The sequence below is a fragment of the Arachis ipaensis genome, chromosome B10 (assembly GCF_059453495.1).
Source record: "Arachis ipaensis isolate K30076 ecotype BB chromosome B10, ASM5945349v1, whole genome shotgun sequence".
In the NCBI taxonomy this organism is placed as follows: domain Eukaryota; kingdom Viridiplantae; phylum Streptophyta; class Magnoliopsida; order Fabales; family Fabaceae; genus Arachis; species Arachis ipaensis.
Window position 1 is genome coordinate 40808830 of NC_142435.1, and position 21081 is coordinate 40829910.

The 21081-nt window shown below is 41.1% G+C and overlaps 1 non-coding gene across 1 annotated transcript; it reads right to left on the reverse strand.

The window, feature by feature from the left end:
* Nucleotides 1–282: 282 nt before the first annotated feature.
* LOC148579799 (small nucleolar RNA R71) lies at nt 283–390 on the reverse strand. The gene has a single exon (XR_015896012.1). It is a non-coding gene; the product is annotated as a small nucleolar RNA R71 (small nucleolar RNA).
* Between the last annotated feature and the right edge of the window lie 20691 nt (nt 391–21081).

A 21081-nucleotide genomic window follows, 5' to 3' on the forward strand; every position in this document is an offset into this window, starting at 1 on the left:
GAGCTGAAACCTCAATTAGTTTCTCTGATGCAGCAGAACTGCAAGTTTCATGGACTTCCATCTGAAGATCCCTTTTAGTTCTTAACTGAATTCTTGTAGATATGTGATACTATTAAGACTAATGGAGTAGATCCTGAAGTCTACAGGCTCATGCTTTTCCCTTTTGCTGTAAGAGACAGAGCTAGATTATGGTTGGATTCTCAACCCAAAGACAGCCTGAACTCTTGGGATAAGCTAGTCACGGCTTTCTTAGCCAAGTACTTTCCTCCTCAAAAGCTGAGCAAGCTTAGAGCTGATGTTCAAACCTTCAGACAGAAAGAAGGTGAATCCCTCTATGAAGCTTGGGAAAGATACAAACAGTTGATCAAAAAGTGTCCTTCTGACATGCTTTCAGAATGGACCATCCTGGATATATTCTATGATGGTTTATCTGAGCTATCAAAGATGTCACTGGACACTTCTGCAGGTGGATCCATTCACCTAAAGAAAATGCCTGCAGAAGCTCAAGAACTCATTGACATGGTTGCTAATAACCAGTTCATGTACACTTCTGAAAGGAATCCTGTGAGTAATGGGACGCCTATGAAGAAGGGAGTTCTTGAAGTTGATACTCTGAATGCCATATTGGCTCAGAATAAAATATTGACTCAGCAAGTCAATATGATCTCTCAGAGTCTGCATGGAATGCAAGCTGCATCCAACAGTACTCAAGAGGCATCTTCTGAAGAAGAAGCTTATGATCCTGAGAACCCTGCAATAGCAGAGGTAAATTACTTAGGTGAACCTTATGGAAACACCTATAACTCAACATGGAGAAATCATCCAAATTTCTCATGGAAGGATCAAAAGCCCCAACAAGGCTTTAATAATGGTGGAAGAAACAGGTTTAACAATAATAAACCTTTTCCATCATCCACTCAGCAACAGACAGAGAACACTGAACAAAATGCTTCTAATTTAGCAAATCTAGTCTCTGATCTATCCAAGGCCACTGTGAGTTTCATGAATGAAACAAGGTCTTCCATTAGAAATCTGGAAGCACAAGTGGGCCAGCTGAGTAAAAGGATCACTGAAATCCCTCCTAGTACTCTCCCAAGCAATACAGAAGAGAATCCAAAAGGAGAGTGCAAGGCCATTGACATAAGCGCCATGGCCAAACCTGTAAGGGAAGGAGAGGACGTGAATTCCAAGGAGGAAGACCTCCTGGGACGTCTAGTGATCAATAAGGAGCTTCCCTCTGAGGAACCAAAGGACTCTGAGGCTCATCTAGAGACCATAGAGATTCCATTGAACCTCCTTATGCCCTTCATGAGCTCTAATGAGTATTCCTCTTCTGAAGAGAATGAGGATGTTACTGAAGAGCAAACTGCCAAGTTTCTTGGTGCAATCATGAAGCTGAATGCCAAATTATTTGGCATTGATGCTTGGGAAGTTGAACCTCCCTTGTTCATCAATGAACTAAGTGATCTGGATCAACTGACATTGCCTCAGAAGAGACAGGATCCTGGAAAGTTCATAATACCCTGTACCATAGGCACCATGATCTTTAAGGCTCTGTGTGATATTGGTTCAGGAATAAACCTCATGCCCCTCTCTGTAATAGAGAAACTGGGAATCTATGGGGTGCAAGCTGCTAAAATCTCACTAGAGATGGCAGACAGCTCAAGAAAACAGGCTTATGGACAAGTAGAGGATGTATTAGTAAAGGTTGAGGGCCTTTACATCCCTGCTGATTTCATAGTCCTGGATACTGGAAAGGAAGAGGATGAATCCATCATCCTAGGAAGACCTTTCCTGGCCACAGCAAGAGCTGTGATTGATGTTGACAGAGGTGAAATAGTCCTTCAATGGAATGAGAACTCCCTTGTGTTTAAAACTCAAGGATCTCCCTCTGCAACCATGGAGAGGAAGCAGAAAAAGCTTCTCTCAAAGCAGGGTCAACCAGAGCCCCCACAGTCAAACTCTAAGTTTGGTGTTGGGAGGCCGCAACCAAACTCTAAGTTTGGTGTTGAACTCCCATATCCAAACTCTAAGTTTGGTGTTGGAGAGTCTCAACAAAGCTCTGCACATCTGTGAGGCTCCATGAGAGCTCACTGTCAAGCTATTGACATTAAAGAAGCGCTTGTTGGGAGGCAACCCAATGTTTATCTAATTCTTATTTTTATTGTTTTTCATGTTTTCTTAGGTTCATGATCATGTGGAGTCACAAAATAAATATAAAAATTGAAAACGGAATCAAAAACAGCAGAAGAAAAATCACACCTTGGAGGAGCATCTGTCTGGCGTTCAAACGCCAGAACAGAGCATAGTTCTGGCGCTGAACGCCCAGAATGGGAGCATCCTGGCGCTGAACGCCCAGAACAAGCATGGTTCTGGCGTTCAACGCCAGAAATGGCAGCAAAGGGGCGTTGAACGCCCAAAATGGGCACCAACCTGGCGCTGAATGCCCAGAGTTGTGTGCAAGGGCATTTTACATGCCTAAATTGGTGCAGGGATGTAAATGCCTTGACACCTCAGGATCTGTGGACCCCACAGGATCATCTCAGGATCTGTGGACCCCACAGGATCCCCACCTACCTCATCATCCCTTCTTTTTTTTTCCATTTACCACTCACATCCATACACCTACTACCTTCAAAAATTCAACATCTCTCTCCCACCCAATCCCACCCATATGGCCGAATACACACTCCCATCCATCTCCTCCATATCTTCTTCTTATTCTTCTATTCTTTCTTCTTTTGCTCGAGGGCGAGCAACATTCTAAGTTTGGTGTGGTAAAAGCATAGCTTTTTTGTTTTTTCCATAACCATTGATGGCACCTAAGGCCAGAGAAACCTCTAGAAAGAGGAAAGGGAAGACAAAAGCTTCCATCAAGGGTCTATAGCTCAGTGGTAGAACATTTGACTGCAAATCAAGAGATCCCTGAGATACCTCAAGGGATACATTTTCTTCCACACAATTATTGGAAGCAACTAAGGGTGGAACATCAAGAGCACTCCATCATCCTTCATGAAATCAGAGAAGATCTAAAAGCAATGAAGGAGGAACAGCCAAGGCAAGGAAGAGACATAGAAGAGCTCAAGGACATCACTAAGGTGGACTCATTCCTTGTTCTTACTTTCTCTGTTTTTCATTTTCTATGTTATGTGCTTATCTATGTTTGTGTCTTCATTACATGATCATTAGTAGTTAGTAACTCTGTCTTAAAGTTATGAATGTCCTATGAATCCATCACCTCTCTTAAAATAAAAACTGTTTTAATTCAAAAGAATAAGAAGTACATGAGTTCTGAATTTATCCTTGAACTTAGTTCAATTATATTGATGTGGTGATAATGCTTCTTGTTTTTTTTGAATGTATGCTTGAACAGTGCATATGTCTTTTGAAGTTGTTGTTTAAGAATGTTAAATATGTTGGCTCTTGAAAGAATGATGACTAGGAGACATGTTATTTGATAATCTGAAAAATCATAAAAATGATTCTTGAAGCAAGAAAAAGCAGCAAAGAACAAAGCTTGCAAAAAAATAAATAAATAAATAAATAAATAAATAAATAAATAAATAAATAGGCGAAAAAAAATAGAAAGAAAAAGAAAAAGCAAGCAGAAAAAGCCAAAAGCTCTTAAAACCAAGAGGCAAGAGCAAAAAGCCAATAACCCTTAAAACCAAAAGGCAAGGGCAAATAAAAAGGATCCCAAGGCTTTGAGCATCAGTGGATAGGAGGGCCTAAAGGAATAAAATCCTGGTCTAAGCGGCTAAACCAAGCTGTCCCTAACCATGTGCTTGTGGCGTGTAGGTGTCAAGTGAAAACTTGAGACTGAGCGGTTAAAGTCAAGGTCCAAAGCAAAAAAAAAGAGTGTGCTTAAGAACCCTGGACACCTCTAATTGGGGACTTTAGCAAAGCTGATTCACAATCTAAAAAGGTTCACCCAATTATGTGTCTGTGGCATTTATGTATCCGGTGGTAATACTGGAAAACAAAATGCTTAGGGCCACGGCCAAGACTCATAAAGAAGTTGTGTTCAAGAATCATCATACTGAACTAAGAGAGTCAATAACACTATTCGAAATCTGAAGTTCCTATAGATGCCAATCATTCTGAACCTCAATGGATAAAGTGAGATGCCAAAACTATTCAAGAGGCAAAAAGCTATAAGTCCCGCTCATATGATTGAAGCTCTGTTTCATTGATAGTTTGGAATTTATAGTATATTCTATTCTTTTTATCCTATTTTGATTTTCAGTTGCTTGGGGACAAGCAACAATTTAAGTTTGGTGTTGTGATGAGCGGATAATTTATACGCTTTTTGACATTGTTTTTAGTATGTTTTTAGTAGGATCTAGTTACTTTTAGGGATATTTTTAATAGATTTTATGTTAAATTCACATTTCTGGACTTTACTATGAGTTTGTGTGTTTTTCTGTGATTTCAGGTATTTTCTGACTGAAATTGAGGGACTTGAGCAAAAATCAGATTCAGAGGTTGAAAAAGGACTGCTGATGCTGTTGGATTCTGACCTCCCTGCACTCAAAGTGGATTTTCTGGAGCTACAGAACTCTAAATGGCGCGCTTCCAATTGTTTTGGAAAGTAGACATCCCGGGCTTTCCAGCAATATATAATAGTCCATACTTTGGTCAAGAATTGACGTCGTAAACTGGCGTTCAACGCCAGCTTTCTACCCAAATCTGGCGTCCAGCGCCAGAAAAGGATCCAAAACCAGAGTTGAACGCCCAAACTGGCACAAAAACTGGCATTCAACTCCACAAATGGCCTCTGCACGTGCAACACTTAAGCTCAGCCCAAACACACACCAAGTGGGCCCCGGAAGTGGATTTATACATCAAATACTTACTCATGTAAACCCTAGTAGCTAGTTTATTATAAATAGGACCTCTTACTATTGTATTAGGCATCCTGGATTGTATTTTGATCCTGTGATCACGTTTTGGGGGGCTGGCCATCTCGGCCATGCCTGAACCTTCACTTATGCATTTTCATACGGTAGAGTTTCTACACTCCATAGACTAAGGTGTGGAGCTCTGCTGTTCCTCAAAGATTAATGCAAAGTACTTCTGTTTTCTATTCAATTCATCTTATTTCGCTTCTAAGATATCCATTCGCACCCAAGAACGTGATGAAGGTGATGATTATGTGTGACGCTCATCATCCTTCTCCCTTATGAACGCGTGCCTGACAAACACTTCTGTTCTACATGAAATAAGCTAGAATGAATATCTCTTAGATCTCCTAACCAGAATCTTCGTGGCGTAAGCTAGAATGATGGCGGCATTCAAGAGAATCCGGAAAGTCTAAACCTTGTCTGTGGTATTCCGAGTAGGATTCAATGATTGAATGACTGTGACGAGCTCCTAACTCGCGATTGCAGGGCGTTAGTGACAGACGCAAAAGGATAGTAAATCCTATTCCAACATGATCGAGAACCGACAGATGAATAGCCGTGCCGTGACAGGGTGCGTGAGCATATTATTCACTGAGAGGATAAGATGAAGCCATTGACAAGGGTGATGCCTCCAGACGATTAGCCGTGCCGTGACAGGGCATTGGATTATTTTCCCGAGAGATGACCGAAAGTAGCCATTGACAGTGGTGATGTATCACATAAAGCCAGCCATGGAAAGGAGTAAGACTGACTGGATAAAGATAGCAGGAAAGCAGAGGTTCAGAGGAACGAAAGCATCTCCATTCACTTATCTGAAATTCCTATCAATGAATTACATAAGTGTCTCTATTCCTATTTTATTAATTAATATTCGAAAACACCATTATCACTTTATATCTGCCTGACTGAGATTTACAAGGTGACCATAGCTTGCTTCATACCAACAATCTCCGTGGGATTCGACCCTTACTCACGTAAGGTATTACTTGGACGACCCAGTGCACTTGCTGGTTAGTTGTACCAAAGTTGTGACAATTATGAATTAAGATCAGAGCACCAAGCTCTGGAGCCATTACCAGGATTTGTTCGAGCCTGGAGATCACAATTTCGTGTACCAAAAAGCTTCCCTCAATACAGAGTCAAACAGAGCCTCCACACTCAACTTCTAAGTTTGGTGTTGGGAGGCCACCATTAAGCTCTGAGTCTCAGTGAAGCTCTCTAAGAGCTTGACAGGCTCCCAAGGGTGTATTGGTAAAGATTTTCTCCAATAAAACCACGTTGCAAGTATAGCTCTACCAACAACAATCCTCGGGGGTCAAATTTAGAGAGGGATTTGGTTGTCACAAGTTCAACCCTAATAGAAATAACCGAAGTATTCAAACCTCGGGTCGTCTCACAAGGAATGGGCAAACATGTGCTTCAACATTTGGTTAGAAATCCGGGGTTGTGAGTTATGAGCATGAAAATAAATGGGAATCTTAACAAGCAAGTAATCTTAAATTGCAACAAACTAATTCAACTATATAAGCAAAACATGAGCAATTCCAATGAACAAGCAACATTCCACTTAATTCTATTATAAACCAAGCAAGTAACTGTAACTAAAGCAAATAATTTGGGAAATTTGGTTTTCAAATATGAATAATAAAAGCAACTCTTGGCTAGGCATGGGAATTGGGGTTACGATCCTTGTCTAACAACCGTATCTTGACAATTATGAGGAACCAAGCTCATTAAGTCTACCCTCAAAGTCTTAAGTACGTGATATCTACTCCTAGACTTGAAGTATATTAAATGGCTTTGATCACATCAACCCATAAGTCCCAACCTACCTACTAATTGGATTAGTAGTGGGTTGGCGTCAATGAGTATCAAATTGACCACCAAGGGCTCCCAAATCATCAAATCCATTAGACCTAATGACTCAAGTTTACCTAATTCCCTTGACCTAGGCCAAGAGTAAAGAAGACTACTCCATAATCAAAGTAAACAATTCATCGAACACTTGGTAAGCATTAACAAAAGACATGTTCAAAATAGCAATTAAATTGAAATCTACAAGTACCCACTAACAATTATCAACATACAATCATCCAAACAACAAGATTAAACATAGAAATCATCAATGTAACATCAATAAGTCAAGATTCACAACATTCATGAAATGCGTATAAAATGACAATTGACAAGAATTCATAAAACTATCACTAGATATAAGCAAAATTGTAGCAAGGAATTCAAATTGAACAATTAAAACTAGTAATTAACAAGATCCAATTCATAAATCAACAAGGGAAGATCAAATTAAAACTAGATCTAGAGAGGAACAAGGGTTTCTCTCTCTAGAATAACCAAAGAACCAAAAACTAGCTAAAATTATGTCTTAGTGTAAAAATGATTGATCACCCCTTTTACCTAGCATCCTTGGGTCTTTTCCATGCAGAAACAGCTTGAAATTGGGCCTGATGAGCCTCAGAAATCGCCAGGCACGATTTTCTTTAATGAGGTCACGTGCAGCTTCCCACGCGTGTGCGCCATGCGTGCGTGCGCGCCGATTGCTTTTGCGATCCACGCGTGCGCGTCTAGTGCGCGTGCGCGTCGATAGGAATCTTCTGATCCGCGCGGATGCATCCATTCTTGCGCGCCGCTTCCAGCCAATCCCATCCACGCGTCCGCGTGGAGTGCGCGGGCGCGCCGATGCTGCTTTTCCCAAGATTTCAATTCTTCATGTTTCTCTTTCTTTGTACATGCTTTCTCCCTCTCTTCTAAGTCATTCCTACCCTATAATTCCTAAAATTACTCAACAAATATATCACGGCATCGAATGGCAATAGAAGAGGATTAAAATATGGCAAATTTAAGGCAAAATAAGCATGTTTTCCATCATGGAGCAATATTGGAAAGTGAACACAAAACCATGCATTTCTTGCGAATAAGTGTGAGAAATATTGATAAAATCCCCCAAAATAAGCACAAGATAAACCACAAAATTGGAGTTTATCAAATCTCCCCACACTTAAACCAAGCATGTCCTCATGCTTAAAATAAAAAGACCAAAGATCATGATGGGAAAGGGTTTATGAAATGCAAACTACCTAAATGGATGCATGCAACTAATGTAAAATCATCTACCTACTTGGTCAAGAGTAAATCTATCCTCCAAGAATACATGTGAGCATATAGGGTGAAAATAGTATGTGATTCATGAATCCTACCAAATTGAACATCACCATGGAATGCATATGACTTGCTAAACGAACGCTTGTGAAAGCCGGGAACAAGCATTGAGCATCGAACCCTCACCGAAAGTGTATCCGCTCTATTCGCTCAAGTGTATAGGGTTCGTCACTCAATCTTCTCCTAATAATGCTTTCCAAGATTTGTCTTTCATCTAACAATCGACAATTACTTAATGCATGCTTACAAGTATCATGAGGTCTTATTCATGGGTTGTAACGGGGCTAGGGTGAAGGTAAGGATGTATATGGCCACGTGGGCTTAAAAGTTGAGTCCTTGATCAACCTAGGATCCACTAGACACATAGAACAACCTATACAACTACAATATATTACCTAGCCACCCTTGAGTTTTACTCTTTTTGCATACTCATGTATTCTTTTCAATTCACACCCATATGCATTGTTTTTGTTACTTTATCTTGGGGTATCTTTGTCACCTTTCATTGCTTTTTCTCTTTTATTATTATTATTATTTTTTTTATTATTATCCCCTTTTTCTTGGGGTTTCTTTGTGAACAAAAGTTTCACTGCATACAGTTTTGTCATTCAACACATGAGTATGTTCTCAAATCCTAGAATTTTTCAATTACACTACAATTACACACCTATATATCTACCGGAATTTCCAAGTATACCTTCCTATTTGAATGACACACATCCTAACTTATCTAAGCTAATCAAGAATTCAAATTTAGGGACATTCATGGTTTTTCACTTAGGATTGTTTATGTGCTCTATTTAAGAACAAAAGGGTTTATCATGGGCTCAAAATTGGTTAGCAACGGTAGATAAAAGGGTTAAGTCCATTTGGAAAAAATGACTATTGAAATGATGGCCTCAATCATGTAAATACATTCATACACCAAGCAATGGACATATAGAATCAGACAAAGCAAGGATCACAATCATAGAGAGAGAGATATGCACACAAGAATGGAAATAATGGTTAAAAGATGTAACCATGCAATAGGCTCAAAACTTTCATGCTTGTGTTCTTAGCTCAATCACTATGTTCCAAAATACATTCTTAAAGCAAGTTTACTGCAAAAATTTTTTTTTCAGAATTTTGGTAGGTCACCCAGGACACAGTTTCTTGAAAAGGAAGTTATTGTTTTGACCAAGTAACTCTATAGAAACTAACTATCATGCAAGGGTATTTACAAGCAAAACTAACTACACATGCAATATACTAACTTCTAAGCAAAAGATAAATCCATGGGTATTGAGGGGAAAAGAATGTTACCCATGGAGATCGGTCGAACGACCTCCCACACTTTAGAAATTAGCACGGTCCTCCGTGCTACGAATAATACACAAGGGATGGTCAGGACCGGAACCTTCACTATCCCCATCATCAGAGCTCCCGTCACTTGGGTTTGAGGTGGATGTGAACATTTCGGGTTCCTCCATGCTAGGGGTAACACAACGCAGAAGCTTCTTGATGTAAGTGTACTGGCGGTGGTTGCGCCGCTCATATCTATCAAGCTTCCGGTGAAGATCTTCTATCCTTTGATGTGTGGATCTCAGTGGTGGTGATGATGAGCTAGAAGGAAAAAGAAGTGGCGGGGCCATGTCGAGGCTTGGTTTGCTCATGGGAAGGTGTAGGTATTTCCCGCTTGGGACCACATCGCCCTTAGCCAGAACTATGATCTTTTTGTCCTTGGCTTCCCAAGAAACACCCGCAGTAGAAACTAAGTCATACACCAATGCTGGAAATAGCAAATTACCCCGGTCGTGAACTTGACTCATCGCTTGCTTGACAAGAAGCGGAATATTCACTGGCTTCTCCGTGAGAACACACCAAATAAGCAAGGCGAGGTCTGCCGTGAGGGACGACTTGTGGGTACTAGGTAGCACATAGTGGGATAGGATCTGGGCCCAAGCTCTAGCTTCCACAGTGAGGAAGCGAACGTCAATGCTCTTGGGCCTCATCCGGAGTCGACCTTGGGTCTAAAATGTCCCTGGCTCAGCAATGACTCGGAGAATCGAGTCCCAATTGAATCCATACTTCTCTCGCTGACGTAAGACTTCTTGGTAGCCATCCATGTCACTTGGCACTGATAGGACATTAAGCACTTACTCAATAGCCTCTTCTGAAACTGAGGCTTGCTTTCGGCGCATGTATACCGATTGAAGAGAGGGAAGATGGTAGTTAGTGTAGAATTCTTCCACCCAAGAGAGGTTGATTTCCCTTGGTTTCCTCAAAAGAAACTCCCATCCTCGCTGTTCAATACGGGGCAAAATATAAGGAGCGACCTTGTCCGGCGGAGCAAGTAGATGCTCAGGATGATAGTTCCTTACAGCTATGGAGGGGAACATAAGTTCACAAAAGCGGTTGGGGAACCTTGAGAAATCTTTTGCCGGTTTGCCCTTGTCATTCTCATCAAAAGGAGCGGGTGTCTTCCCTTTCTTAGATAGGGGTTTGGCTCCTAATGAAGAGCGCGCCTTAGAATTTGACTTTTGGGGTGCCCTTTTTGTGGCCGGTTTCCTCGAAGCTATCTCCTTGCCTTTCTTGGTGGCCATTCTGAAAAGGAAGAGAAGGAAGGAAAATATTAAACCCAAGAATCAATTTGACAAAAAACATGCAAGTGACTTGTGGTGCCCATGATGAATGTAAAAGCAAGGTCATAACACTTGGCATGGGATGCAAGAGGAAGTAAAGCATGCAATGGCATGAGAAGAGTAGTCTCAAGCATCCATAATAAAGAGCAAGTCATGTTCAATTAATATCTAATTGGCAAGTATAAACTTTAAGCACACAAATTAGACTCAATGCATTTAAGAGAAAGTAAGTGAATGAGGAGGGAGCACCAATTTGAAAAATATATGACTAAAATAAACCAAAATGGTATATGTGCATTTCCTCGAACACTTGGTGTGCAATAATCAAGCAATGAGCAATTATGAGATACTAAACCAATTCAAAGCCCAAAATGGAACATCAATCATCACATAAATATCACACAATGGGAAAGATAAGAAAAAGAATGACAAAAGATCTATTAATGCAAATTAAGCTCAAATTCAACATCCATGGAGAAATAAGGAAAAAGGAAAGGTAAGCAAACAAAAAGCAAGAAACATCATCATGCAAGTAAAAGGGAAACTAAGTAAAGCAATAAGAAGCATCTAACTAGAGGAAATAATGCAAGAGAAAATAAAGAAGAGAGGTAGAAGAAGTGAAACCTTGAAAAGTATGAAGAAACAAGGTTGAATCTTCTTTTGTGAAGATGAGAAAGAAAATGGGAGAGGTGTAGTGCCACCGAAAAAAGTTGGTTGTCGTCGGTGAGTGGCCGGAGACAGTGGTGGTAGGGTAGGGAAGAAGAAGAGGAGAAGGGAGATGATGGAGGGAGAAGGAAAAGAAACTAAGAAAGAAAAGGGTTTGAGAGAAAGAAAAATAGGGCAAGGCGCGATGTATAAAACTGACTCGCGCAACCGGCGCGCGCACACAAGGTGCGCTGGCGCGTCGGTGAGGATGCTAGCAGGGGACGCGTGCGCGCGAGGGGAGTTGTGCCTCAGGCACAGAAGTGGCACAAAGTTGGCTCAAGTCTCTGGTTTTTGTACCAGAGTGAATCAGTGAGGCAGGCGCGCGGACGCGCACCTTGCGCGGACGCATGCTTGAGGTATTCCACAACTGGCACGGACGCGCACAACGCGCGAACGCGTCAGTTTTGGCACAAGGTTGGCCCAATTGTGGCACAACTCTCTGGTTTTTGTACCAGAGAGTCCACATATCTCCATCGGCGCGCGCGCGCACCGTGCGCTGGCGCGTCGATGGTTAATTCGCAAGGGTGCGCACAGGCGGCATGTACGCGAACGCGTTGGTGCCTGGCGCGAGTTGGGCACAAAGTGGGCATGATTCTCGGGTATTTGGCCCAGGAGTAGAATTTCGCTACTGGCGCGTGCGCGCACTGTGCGCGGGCGCGTCGGTGCCCTTCTTCAAAGAAATATTTTTGTTTTCTTTATCTTTTTCACATCCTATCTATATGAACATTCTACCTATCCAACAAAATCAACAAAGCTAGCATTCCTATGCACTCACTCAATCATCAAAAGATCACAAAATTCACAAGAAACTAAAGATACAAACAAGATGGTATAAACAAGGAAGATCTTACCACGATGGGGTGCCTCCCACCAAGCACTTTTCTTTAATGTCCTTAAGTTGGACGGTCTTTTTCTTAAGCTTCCTCTCTCCTTGGTGCATCCTCCAATATGTACACCTCTAGCTCTCTTGGGGGCTTGCAACCATGATACTTCTTCACTCTATGTCCATTCACTTTGAAAGTTGCTTCACTCTTGGGATCAAACAATTCCACCACTCCGTAGGGCTTCATCTCCTTCACCTTGAAAGGTCCTTCCCATCTAGAACGGAGCTTGCCAGGCATAAATCAGAGCCTTGAGTTGTAGAGGAGGACCTCATCACCTTCTTGAAAGTCCTTCTTCCGGATATGATGGTCATGAAATGCCTTAGTCTTTTCCTTGTAAATTCGGGCATTCTCATATGACTCGTTCCTCAAACACTCAAGCTCTTCTAGTTGTAACTTCCTAGCTTCACCCGCCTTGGCTAAATCCATGTTGCACTGCTTTACTGCCCAATAGGCTCGATGCTCAATCTCCACCAGAAGGTGGCACGCCTTACCGTAGACGATCCGGAAAGGACTCATCCCTATCGGAGTCTTGTAGGCCGTTCTATACGCCCATAGTGCATCTCCTAACCGGAGGCTCCAATCCTTTCTTTGTGGATTGACCACTTTCTCCAAGATTCTCTTGATTTCCTGGTTGGACACTTCCGCTTGTCCATTTGTTTGCGGATGATAAGCAGTAGCAACCTTATGCGACACTCCATAGTGCTTGAGCAATGCTTCTACCTTCCTGTTACAAAAGTGGGATCCTTGGTCGCTCACGATTGCTCGTGGCGACCCATAACGGCATACAATGTGATTCCTAATGAAAGAAACAACGGCATTGGCGTCGTCAAGGCGGGTAGGTACGGCCTCTACCCACTTTGACACGTAGTCAACCGCTAACAGAATATACAGATACCCACTAGAGTTGGGAAACGGTTCCATAAAGTCAATGTCCCATAAATCAAATATCTCACAGAACAACATAGGTTGCTGAGGCATTTCATCCCTTTGGGATGCGTTTCCTAACTTCTGACACTGATGGCAAGACACACATAACCGGTTAGCATCCTTGAATAAGGTTGGCCACCAGAATCCACAATCCAACACTTTTTTAACGGTCCTTTGTGGGCCAAAGTGGCCACCACATTCAGACAAATGACAAGCTTCAAGAATTGGTTGGAATTCAGACTCCGGGACACATCTTCAAATTACTTGGTCTACGCCCCTCTTCCACAAGTGAGGGTCATCCCAAATATAGTTTTTGGAATCACTCCTCAACTTGTCCCTTTGGTTTTTCAAAAAGTTGGGAGGGAAGATTCTTGCAACCAAGTAGTTTGCCATTGGGGAAAACCAAGGAAAGCTATCCGACACAGCATGCAAACTATCCAATGGGAATGAGTCATTGATCAGAAATGGATCAATTTTTAAATTCTCAATGCGGCTTAAATGATCCGCAACCAGGTTTTGAGATCCACTCCGGTCCCTAATCTCAATGTCGAATTCTTGCAAAAGCAAGATCCAACGTATGAGTCTAGGCTTTGACTCATTCTTTGTCAATAAGTACTTTAAAGCTGCATGATCCGTGCATACCACTATCTTTGAACCTAGCAAATAAGATCTGAATTTATCTTAAGCATGAACAATAGCTAGGAGTTCTTTTTTAGTAGTGGTATAGTTGGATTGTGCCGCATCTAGTGTCTTAGAAGAGTAAGCAATGACATAAGGGAGTTTACCATCGCGCTGTGCAAGCGCGGCACCCACAACATGGTTTGATGCATCGCACATTATCTCAAATGGCAACGTCCAGTTGGGGCCTCGCACAATTGGTGCCGTGGTAAGAACTCTCCTTAGCTCTTCAAAAGCTTTTACACATTCACCATCAAACTCAAAATCCACATCTTTTTGGAGTAGGCGCGACAATGGCAAAGCAATCTTGCTGAAGTCCTTGATAAAGCGCCTATAAAATCCTGCATGTCCCAAAAACGAGCGGACCTCCCTCACGGATGAGGGGTGAGGCAAAGTGGTGATAACATCGACCTTGGCCGGATCTACAGAAATGCCTTCATGAGATACTACATGTCCTAACACTATACCTTGTTGTACCATAAAGTGAAATTTTTCAAAATTTAAGACAAGGTTAGTGTCAACACATCTAGCTAGGACCTTGGCCAAGCTCTCTAAACAAAAATCGAATGAAGTACCATAAACGCTGAAGTCATCCATAAAGACTTCAAGGCAATTCTCCATTAGATCGGAGAAGGCACTCGTCATGCACCGCTGAAAAGTAGCGGGTGCGTTACATAGTCCAAATGGCATCCTTTTATAGGCAAAGGTGCCAAACGGACAAGTAAACGTGGTCTTCTCCTGATCTTCAAGAGCAATATGTATCTGAAAGTAGCTAGTAAATCCATCAAGAAAGCAGTAGTGAGATTTACCTGCCAAGTGGTCTAGCATCTGATCGATGAAGGGTAAGGGGTAATGGTCCTTCCGTGTGGCGGCGTTCAATCTTCTGTAGTCAATACATACTCGCCACGCATTTTGTACTCTTTTAGTGACCATTTCACCGTCGTCCTTCTCGACCGTTGTGATGCCCGACTTCTTGGGGACAACTTGAACTAGGCTCACCCACTCACTGTCGGAAATTGGGTATATGATATCCGCATCCAGTAATCGGGTGACCTCTTTCTTCACTACATTGAGGATGGTTGGGTTGAGCCTCCTTTGCGGTTGCATAACCGGCTTAGCTCCATCTTGGAGAAATATCCTATGCATGCACTTGCGGGGGTCAATTCCCACAATATCCGCTAGACTCCATCCTATTGCTTTCTTGTACTTTCTGAGAACATCTAGGAGCTTTCCCTCTTCTTCACTTGAGAGCTCACTAGCAATAATGACCGGAAACCTTTGGTTATCCTCTAAGAAAGCATACTTCAAATGAGATGGAAGGGGCTTCAATTCACTTTTTATCTCAAGTTGAGGTTCCTTTTCATCAATCTCATGGGATTCATTCTCGACAACTTCTTCATGTTCATCTTCTTGGTCATCCGTTTCCTTAACAATAGGGTAGCACAACTTGTTATGGTCTTCTTCTTGTACTTCCGCTACCACTTCATCAATCACATCACATCGGAGCACGGAATGTTCTTCGGGAGGATGTTTCATGGCTTCCTCTAAATTGAACTTGATGGTCTTGTCTCCAACCCCAAAGGAATATATACCGGTGAAGGCATCTAACTTGAATTTGGAGGTTTTGAGGAAGGGTCTACCAAGTAGAATGGAGGAGGAGCTTCTATTTTCTGTTGGAGGCATTTCAAGGATGTAAAAGTCAACCAGAAAAACCAAATCCTTAATTGCCATGAGTACATCTTCCGCTATCCCCATCACTGTGATCACACTCTTATCGGCTAAAGCAAACCTCGCCGCCGACTTCTTTAATGGAGCTAAATTCAACCGCACATAGATAGAAAGTGGCATGATGCTTACACAAGCTCCCAAGTCACACATACAATCATGAAAAGTGTATCCACCAATACAACAAGACACTAAACACGGTCCAGGGTCACCACATTTTCTTGGAATAGGTTCCATCAAGGAAGAAATTGAACTACCCAAGGATAATGTCTCCAATTCTCCTATCCTATCCTTGTGTGTACACAAGTCTTTCAAAAATTTTACATACTTTGGAATTTTTTGAATAGCATCAAGGAGTGGTATGGTTACCTCAACCTTTTTGAACACTTGAAGCATGTTAAAATCAAACTCCGGTGTCTTCTTCGCCTTCTTCACCATGGAAGGAAATGGAATAGGAATTGACTCATCCACTATAGCTTTCCTCTTGGATTCCTTGAGGTTTACTCCTTCTTCCTCATGCCTTTTGTCTACCACCTCTTCTTCATGTGGAGCTTCAACAACTACCTCTTCCTCATGAATTTCTCCCATGACCCTTGGAGGTATCTTCTCTAATGTAGTCCCCGACCGTAGAGTGATGGCGTTGAGACCGCCTATTGGGTTTGGTTGGGTTTGGGATGGAAGGTTAGAGGAACTTGAGGGTTGATTGGTGTTGTTATTGGGGGTTGGTAATTGGTTTGACATGTTCATCTTTGAAAGCATGTTGGTGAGGTTGGCCAATTGAGTATTCAAGGCCTCGAATTGAGCCTTGTTGCTCTCATCTCATTTTTTCATAGCGGCTCTAAGCTCATCAACTTGATTGTTGGAAGATGGAGGAGTTTGGTTTTGATTTTGTTGTCTATGGTGTGGTGCTTGGTACTTGGTGTAGTTGTTTTGGTTTTGGTTGGAGTGGCCTTGGTTGGCTTGGTAGTTGGTGTTGTTATGGTGGTATTGGGATGAAGATTGGTTGTTGTTGTGATGAGAAGAAAAGTTGTTCCACCTTTGGTTTTGATTGCTTCCTTGTGCATTATCTCTCCACCCTTGATGTTGATTACCACCTTGAGGGTAGTTGTTTTGACCTTGAGAAGGGTAGGGTGGACGGTTGTTGTAATTCACATTGGCTACCACAAGGGCATCTTCCTCTTGAATTTGATGGCATTGGTCGGTGTAATGTGTGGTGCTAGAGCACAAACCACAAATTCTAGGAGGGCCTTCAAGTTGAGCAACCGGAGGTGGGGCTTGGACGGCTTGGATGGAGTAGTACTCCTTTTGATCCCTTTGGATTTGTGTAAGGATGGTGGTCATATCTCCAAGTGCCTTGGTTAGACTTGCTTCGGAGGGGGATGGTTCTACCACACCCTTGAGAGGATTACTTCTCACCCTTGTGTGTTGTGTAGCTTCGGCAACATCCTTTATCAAATTCCAAGCTTCTCCCTCCGTCTTGTTTTTCGAAAGGGAACCGCCACTAGAAGCGGTGAGCAATCTTCTATCTTCCGCACAAAGACCTCAGGTAAAGTAGCTAATGAGCAAGTGAGTGGTCATTCCGTGGTGTGGACATGAGTCCAATAGCCTCTTGAACCGAGACCAATACTCGTACAAACTCTCTTGGTCTCTTTGCATTATACCCAAAATCTCTTTCCGGATGTAGTCGGTCTTCTCCGGTGGGAAGAACTTATCAAGAAACTCTCTTCCCAAGAAATCCCAATTAGTCACAATCTCATCCGGTAGCGAGTAAAACCATGTTTTTGCTTGTGCTTCAAGAGAGAAAGGGAAGGCAAAAACCATGATAGCTACCTCATCGGCTCCATGCCTTCGAGCCGTAGAACAAGCAACTTGAAAATCCTTCAAATGTCAGATGGGGTCTTGACCCGGCAACCCATGATACTTAGGAAGTAGATTTATCAAACTACTCTTCAACTCAAAGTTTGGATCAAGGTTAGGATACCTTGCTTGCAACGGTTGAAGTATGATATCCGGAGCTCCTTGCTCATGCAAAGTGATCCGGCGTGGCTCCGCCATGTGTGGCTCACCTGTAGGATGCAAAGATGTATTAGTAGTGTCAACAGAAGAATAGGAAGTAGCGGACTCCAAGTCACTCTCGATGACGTCTAGTGATTCGGTATTTTCCTCAAGAGAGGCCGAAGTACTAGGCGTTGATAAACCACTATTTTATGGTTTATCTTGTGCTCAATTGAGTGGTTTTTATCAACTCTTTACCCACTTATTCATACTATTTGCATGTTTTTACATTTGCCTTCCTAATTATGTGCTATGATTGAAAACATGCTTCTTTGGCCTTTAAATTGCTAATTATTAATCCTCTCTTATTACCATTAGATGCCTTGATATGTGTGTTAAGTGATTTCAGAGATTACAGGGCAGGAATGGCTCAGAGGATAGAAAGGAAGCATACAAAAGTGGAAGGAATACAAGGAGTTGGAGAAATTGCTAAGCTGTCCAGCCTGACCTCTTCTCACTCAAACGGCTATAACTTTAGCTACAGAGATCCAAACGACGCGGTTTTAATTGTGTTGGAAAGCTAACGTCTGGGGCTTCGATTTGATATATAATATACCATAGTTGCCCTGACACTAGGTGACGTGGTCGCATGATTCACGCGGACGCGTCGCAGTGACAAAAAATCAACGTGTTTGAATTCGCAACCAGCGAATTCTGGGTTGTTTTCGACCCAGTTTGCGGCCCAGAAAACACAAATTAGAGGCTATAAAGTGGGAGAATGCATCCATTTATGATGAGGCTTTCATTATTTATAACTTTAGGAGTAGATGTAGTTTTTAGAGAGAGAGTTTCTCTCCTCTCTCTTAGGATTAGGATTTAGGATTTCTCTTAGTTTTAGGAGTGACTCTTAATCGCAGGTTCAATGTTCTTTTTATTTATTTTCCTAATTTAATTTATGAACTCTTCCATGTTACATTTGATATCTTTATTAGTGCTAATTGAGGTATTTTCAGATTTATGATTTGTTTCTTTTATTATATAAATAATTTGAATTTTTCCCTTTTGGCTTTGGTTGAGTCATTGGAGACACTTGAGTTATCAAACTCATTGTTGACTGAAAATTGGAATTCTTCAAGAATTAATTCGAGTTCCAATAACTCTAGCCTTTCCCAAGGAAAGACTAGGACCTGAGGAATAAAAATTAATTCATCCACTTAACTTATCTTCATAGTTAGAGGTTAACAAAGTGGGAGAAAAATCCAATTCTCATTACAATTGATAAGGATAACCAGGATAGGACTTCCAGTTATAATACCTTGCCAAGAATTTATTTTATTATTATTATTTTATTTTTCTTATCATTCAACATACTGCTTCCTTACTTTCTAAAACCCCTAATTTACAAGACTCATAACCAATAATAAGAACATACCTCCCTGCAATTCCTTGAGAAGACGACCCGAGGTTTAAATACTCGGTTATCAATTTTAAAGGGGTTTGTTACTTGTGACAACCAAAACATTTGTATGAAAGGACTTTTGAAGGTTTAAAAACTATACTTGCAACGAGGATTTATCCGCAAATTTCTAGACCACGCAAAAGTTCCTCTCATCAAAATGGCGCCATTGTTGGGGAATTGCAAACGTGTGCCTTATTATTGGTTATTGTAAATATTTTCTTTTACCTGTTTATTTGTTTTTATTTTTGCTTTTTCATAAATTAAGAGGTTATTGGTTTTTATTTAGTTATTAAAAAAAATTCTTTTCAAAAATTTGTTCTTCGTGTTCATCTTGACCTTCAAGTTGTTCTTAGTTGTTTTCTTCGTTTTGATCTAAAAATTTTAAGTTTGGTGTCATTTTATTATTTTTCTCTTTCCTCATTTAATTCAAAAATATCTTTTCTCTTTATTTTTATTAAATTTTTGAATTTTCCAAAAAAAAAATTTGATTTTAAAATTTTTATCTTATCTTATCTTAGTTTTAAATTTCAAAATTCAAATATTTTTCAAAATCTTATCTTATCTTATTTCAATATTTAAATTTCAAAATTCAATATTTAAATTTCAAAATTTCAAAAATTCAAATTTTAAAAATTTAAAATTCAAAAATTCAAAATTCAAAATTCAAAATTTCAAATTTCAAAATTTAATTTTCAAATTCAAAATTTAAATAACCTTTTAATTTAAAATTATTTTTATTTTTGTTTTTAACTTTTATTTGTTACTATGAACTCTCACCCCTTAGGCTATGAGTCTGGTTACAATTATGTTGCAGGAAGAGAAAATTACAATGAGAACATGCATCAAGGTTGGAACAATCAAAGATGGGAGGAGCCACAAGGATTTGATCAACCCTCATGGCAACAACCACCTCCAATGGACTATCAACAACCACCACCATATGCCTATAAACCCTCTCCTCAACATGACTTTGGACTACCATACTCACAAGCCCCTTTCCGCCAATCACCTCCATATGACCCTAACCCTCATCCACCATACTAACCACCTTATGAGCCAAATGAACCATACACAGAACCACCACCTTTCCAACACAACTACTCTCATGAACCACCACCTCAATATTCACCATCTCCATATCATTATCAAGATGAACCACCTTCCTATTATGAACCCTCTCTCCCAACCAATGAATCCTCATATCCACCCCGACCTCCAATGGATGACAGACTTCGTGTTATTCTTCAAAGGCAAGAAAGGATGAATAAGAGTGTGCTAAATTTCGCGGTCGCCTTAAGCGAGTTCGTAAATATAATAGCTTCCCAATATCTGAGCACTCAAAGAACTCCCATGACTACATGTGGAGAATCAAAAGAATAGCAAAGCATGAAGGAGACACTAGAAACTTCGGTGGACAATGAGGAACGTGGCTTTGTATTGGAACAAGTGGAGGAAGCCATAATAGTTGCAGAGAAAGAAGTGGTTGAAGACTTAGGAGATGCTGAACCTCCATGGGAAAGTCAAGACATAGAACCTCCTTCCAAGGTGATTGAAATTGATACTGAGGAGGGTGTACAACCTCCAAGGAATATCATAGTTGAAGATTTGGAAGAGGTTGATCAAGAGATGGAGATTAAAGAAGAAGAAGCACAACCTCCCATGCCCTTGGAAAGCAGTAAAGAGAAGATTGAATTAGAAGAAAGCTACCAAGAGGAAGAGGTTGAAATTGAAGAAGCTTGCAAAGAGGTGGAAGTTGTCAAAGAGCACAAGGGAGTGAAGCTTGAAATCACCTTGCCAAAGTTATTGGAGACCCCTCCCCCTAAGTTTCCATCATCCTTCACAACATTCAAGTGGGTAAAATTCATATCCCTTAGCTTTCTAATTCCACTTGAATATGGGCTACTGGAGACGGATGGTCAACTTAGAGCTCTTTGTGGCATTAAGAGTAAGAGGAAGATGGTCAGTGGTAAGAATTTTCCTGCAAGGTTCATTATGGTTGGAAG